This window comes from Staurois parvus, unplaced genomic scaffold (genome assembly GCF_062004578.1).
Source record: "Staurois parvus isolate SC_StPar_1 unplaced genomic scaffold, SC_StPar_1.0 ptg000159l, whole genome shotgun sequence".
Classification (NCBI taxonomy): domain Eukaryota; kingdom Metazoa; phylum Chordata; class Amphibia; order Anura; family Ranidae; genus Staurois; species Staurois parvus.
Window position 1 is genome coordinate 2510978 of NW_028317955.1, and position 5758 is coordinate 2516735.

General features: G+C 42.1%; 1 pseudogene; it reads left to right on the forward strand.

Annotated features, from left to right (window-relative positions):
• The first annotated feature begins 5449 nt into the window (after positions 1–5449).
• LOC149463132 (U2 spliceosomal RNA) lies at positions 5450–5542 on the forward strand (annotated as a pseudogene).
• The last annotated feature ends 216 nt before the right edge of the window (positions 5543–5758 follow it).

Consider the following 5758-nt stretch of genomic DNA (forward strand, 5'->3'; position numbering starts at 1 on the left):
TTCATCCGCAGTTAAAAAAAAGAGAATATATGCCAAAGCATGGGGGCCTGGGGTGGCCAGTGGGTGGATGGCCCCTATGCTTCGGCATATATATTTTATATTTGTTGGCACATTTCATGTGTGCCCACCATTAGAAGTGGGTGGATGCAGGGAGGTTTTCTAATGGTGGGCATACCACCACACACTTTTCCTTATAAAGTTGTTTTATTGAGTTTGTTTTATTGTTAACCATTGTTGATTTCTTTGTAGGAATGTCAAACTGCAGCACTGACCTGTTTATTCTGACAGCAACAGGGTCTTGCTCTCAGAATAGACATAAGTAGGTGTGTGCAGTGCTGTTGGATGAGATTTTTCATCCGCAGTTAAAAAAAAGAGAATATATGCCAAAGCATGGGGGCCTGGGGTGGCCAGTGGGTGGATGGCCCCTATGCTTCGGCATATATATTTTATATTTGTTGGCACATTTCATGTGTGCCCACCATTAGAAGTGGGTGGATGCAGGGAGGTTTTCTAATGGTGGGCATACCATGCACTTTTTCTGGCAGAGATTTCTTCTCTTTTTTTTCATTCAGCCCACAGGCTGCATAAAGAAAAAAAAAACATAGCATATACACCCAACAAGGACCAGCGACGTACTGGTACATCACTGGACTTTGAATGGTTATACCAGGGTGATGCCTGCAGCTGCAGGCATCATCCTGGTATCATTTTTTTCAGCCGGCAATGGGCTTTCATGTAAAAGCATTTCTAGTGGCTAATTAGCTGCAGGATTGCTTTTACAAGCAGCGGGAGAAAATGTCGCCCCCCTCCCTAAGATAGCATTAAAAGTGATAAAAAAAAAAAAATTAAAGGGACAGTGTAAAAATAATTAAATAAATCAGAAAAAGAAAAAAAAAAAGTACCCTCGCCCATCCGCGCACACCTGCGGTTGTGAGCGTTGACCCTGTGCCAGTATGGAAACAGCGACTGCACCATGCATGTGAGGTATCGCCATGAACGTCAGATCAAGGGCAGTAATTATAGCTCTAGACCTCCTCTGTAAATTTAAAATGGTAGCTTGTAAAGGCTTTTAAAGCGTTGCCTATAGATATTAAAAATGTATGCAGTTTGTCGCCATTGCACAGGGCATGCGCAATTTTAAAGCATGTCATGTTTGGTATCTATTTACTCAGCATAGCATCATCTTTTATATCATACCAAATAATTGGCCAATATATTGTGTTTTTGTGCATTAAAATTAAAAAAAGTGTATATTTTTCAAACAAATTGCCTTTGAAAAATCGCTGTGTAAGTAATATGTGAGATAAAAAATTGCAGCACCCACCATTTTATTTACTAGGATGTCTGCTCTAAAAAAATATATAATGTTTGGGGGTTCACTTTAATTTCCTAGCAAAAATACTGATTTTTTAATGTGAACAAAAAGTGTCCGAAAGGGCTTGGTCTTCAGGTGGTTAGAAGAGTGAATGATGTGTGGCATAAACTTCTAATGCTGGGCATAAAATGCCCCCACCCCCCAAAATGACCCCTTTTTGGAAAAATAGACACCTCAAACTATTTGCTGAGAGGCATGTTGAATCAATAGAATAATTTATTTTTTTACCACAAGTTTTTGGAAAATGACAAAAAAAAAATTACACAAAATTGGCATTTAAATAATTTATTGCTCACACAAGCCATATGTATATGTGGAATTACTCCCCAAAATACATTCTGCTACTTCTCCCGAGTGTGGGGGTACCACAAGTGAGAGACATTTTGGCAGTCTAGCCAAGTATAGGACCCCAAAATCCAATAAGCACCTTCAGGCTTTTAAAGGGCTTTATTTCCTCGTTACACTTCCTGACTACCTATCACAGTTTCGGAGGCCCTGGAATGCCAGAATAGCACCAAACCCCCCCCCAAATGACCAATTTTTGGAAAATAGACAGGGAATTTGATAAGAAGCATGGTAAGTATTTTGCAGATCCCATTTGTTGCCACAAGTTTTTGGAAAATGAAGAAAGAAAACAAAAACATATTTTTTCTTTTCTTTTTTATATTTCAAAACCTTGTGAGGAAAAAATGAGATCTGAAAAATACTTACCATGCCTCCTTTTTAAATTCCTTGGGGTGTCTACTTTCCAGAAAGGGGTCATTTGGGGGGGTTGGTTCTATCCTGGCATGTCAGAGCCTTCAAAACTGTGATAGGTAGTGAGGAAGTGAAATGAAGAAGTTACACACCTTCAGGCTTTCAAAGTGGTCATTGGATTTCAGGCTCCTGTATGTGGCTAGGTTCCCAAAAAGTCTCATACGTGTGGTATCCTCATACTCGGTAGAAGTAGCAGAATGTATTTTGGGGTGTAATTCCACATATACCCATGGCTTGTGCAAGAAATAAACCATTTAAATCACAATTTTGTGTAAAAAAAAAAAAAAGTTTTTGTCATTTTCCAGAAACATGTGGAAAAAAAATAAATCTTCCATGGACACAATGGGGTTTATTTACTAAAGCTGGAGAGTCCAAAATCAGACTCCCTTCTGCATTGAAACCAATCAGCTTCCAGGTTTCATTGCCAAAGCTTCATTGAACAAGCTGAGGTTAGAAGCTGATTGGTTTCTATGCAGAAGGGAGTCTGATTTTGGACTCTCCAGCTTTAGTAAATAAACCCCTAAAGGTCCAATTACAAGTCGGTTAATTCCCTTACGACCCCCTCTAACCTAGAGACTTTACAAACACATCCTTTATTGGTTATCTCACTCCTGCCTCCTCCCTCTAGATTTATTTCAACTTGTAATCTGTTAGATTTTGTTAGACTTGCAATCTTTATTATTATCCATATCCCCTCATACTTATCTTGGTCATCATTTTTACTGGTTACTTGCTTTTTACAAAACCCCATTTATACATAATGCACTATATACAGCTATTCTGTTTTCTTTTATATAAAAATGGAGACAGAAGAAAACATAATAATGACTGTAATAAATATTACAGTCAAAGAAATACTTTGACTGTAATATAGACTTTATCACCATTATTTAACCACTTAATGACTGGCGCACTGTAGCTTTGCTGCTACAGTGTGAGTCAAGTGCATCATCCCCCCACATTTCTGTCCTCAGCCCCCCCCCAGATTACAGAACTGTCCTGCCTCCCGCTGTCAGCTCTGTGAGGATGACCGTGAGACAGTTGGGTAAAGAAAAGGCTCTTAAATGGCAGGACTGCATGGGTCCCGATGGGACAGTGACTCGGTCCGCATCCAGACCCCAGTCCACCATTTAGTGATGCCTGAGCCATACCATAGTTTGTAGATGCTATAACTTTCACACAAACCAATTAATATGCAGTTATTGGGATTTTTTTTTAACCAAAGAAATGTAGAAAAATACATTTTGGCCAAAATTTATGACGAAGTTTGAGGTTTTTTTAACGGCTTATACTATTATTTCAGGTACTTATATAGTGTCGTCAATTTAGGCAGCGCTTTACATATATATTGTACATTCACATCACTCCCTAACCCTCAAGGGGCATACAATCTAAGGTTCCTAACTCACATTCATACATACACATACTAGGGCCAATTTAGATAGGATTTAATTAAACTGCCAGCATGTCTTTGGAGAGTGGGAGGAAACCGAAGTACCCGGAGGAAACCCACACAGGAACAGGGAGAACATGCAAATATGCATTTAGCCACTGTGCTGCCCATGCAAGTTATTGGCCATAAAAGGGACATGAATCAGAAAACATTTCAAAAAGTACAATTTTTAAAGGGGTAGTCATTTTTCATTGCTTAAATTAAAAGAAAATAAATTGAAAAATTCCTTAAATATCATGCCTGGGGGTTCCCCTTAAACTACCTGCAAAGTTGCACATCTGTACAATGTACAGAATCTGCTGCAGCAGGACTGACATTTTAAAAAAATATTTAATTTTTAATTAAAAAAAACAACAAACCAGCGTGGGGTCCCCCCTCCTAGTATATCCTTTAGGAGGAAGGTTAGGAGGGAGCCCACAGTAAAACATGATTTTTTTTTAAAGTGCGTGGGATTCCCCCTAAAGGCCACACCAGACCCTTTAGGCCTAGTAAGACTTTTAAGGAGAACCCCACCTCCCAAAATTGGGGGATGGGGAAGTGCATGAGGTTCCCCTAAAAGCCATATCAGGCCCTTTAGGCCTGGTAGAACCTTTAAGAGGAACCAAACCCCCTCAGAATGGGGAGGGGAAGCATGGGGATCCTCCCTATATTCCTACCAGACCCTTGATATGACCATAGGCCTGGCAGGCCAAAAAAAGGAGGGACGAACGAGTGCCCCCCCCCCCCGGGTCTTACCAGGCCTTGTGCCCACAGCATAGAGACGGTGTTCCCATTCCGATGAGGACAAGGGCCTCTTCCCCACAACCCTGGCCGGGTGGTTGCGGGCAGGAGGTTCATTAGCATCAGGGTACCCCTTTAAATAATGGGGTGCCTTAATGTTGCCTCCCCTTGTGAATGTGTAAGGGGCACTTGTACCCCTACCCTTGTACCCCTACCCTTTCACTAAAGGGTAAAAGAGTGAAAAGATAGAGACCAGAGTTTTGAAAAAATCCTTTATTGAAGAAAAATACAAGTTTTTGACACGTTCTTTATGGGGAAAAAAAACGGTTCCAGCGTTGTAATCCATCTTCAATCACGGCGTCCAGCGTTATCACGCCGCCGCCGACTTGCTGAAATGAAAAAAACCTGCCAAGAACTCGCCGCTATCTGACATTTAGGAGTCAAGAGGTAAACAATTGGGTGGGAGCTAGCGGTGACATCATTGCTAGCTCCGGCCAATGGTGTACGTCTGACTGGAAACGGTGAGAACTGTCATCCACTATTGGGCGAAGCTATTGATGATATCACCGCTAGCTGAGACTTTGGCCGATCATGGCTCTTATTGTTAACTCAGCTGTGATTGGTCAAAGTATTGCACCTGACCTGTTGTCAGATGCAATGCTTTGGCCAATTACAATGTGCCGCCAGAGCGTATTACATTGTGGGGCGCGCGGGCAAACGGCCCAGATGTTCATGTGTTTAGTGAGCACATGAACAACCAATGTTCGACATATAGACCATCCCTAATATACAGCTAAGAGGCTGGAGGTACCACCAAAAGTGCCCCGTTTGTTTGTTTTAGGAGGAATTGGGGGCACGGACTTTGGCTATTGGGAGTAGAAAAGGTAGTGATGTGCGTGGGAATAAACAATGCACCAGGATGTTGTCAGAGAAAGAAATAGCACCTCATCATTGGTGACAGTGGGAGGAATTGTGACCCAACATGAGTGTCATTGGGAGGAATTGTGACCCACCATGAGTGTCATTGGGAGGAATTGTGACCCATCATGAGTGTCATTGGGAGGAATTGTGACCCACCATGAGTGTCATTGGGAGGAATTGTGACCCACCATGAGTGTCATTGGGAGGAATTGTGACCAATCATCATCGCTTCTCGGCCTTTTGGCTAAGATCAAGTGTAGTATCGACCTTGCCTTTAGGGGTGTCCCTGCTTCCAGCTAGGACGTTGAGAACCACTTGTATCTATCCCAGCCATTTGGTCTGTGTGGGGTACCCTCTACTCGGCCTGGTAGGATCGTCGATTAAATTCGGCTTCACCTGCTTGCTGCTATTGGGTTTGAGGCTTAGCCCCCACACAGAACGAGTTTGTGATCTTCCCCCCCCTTGTTCACTCTGCGTTACTACCTCCGGGCAGTAGACGCTCAATAGCCTTTTCAAAGGCTAAGCAAGAGTGA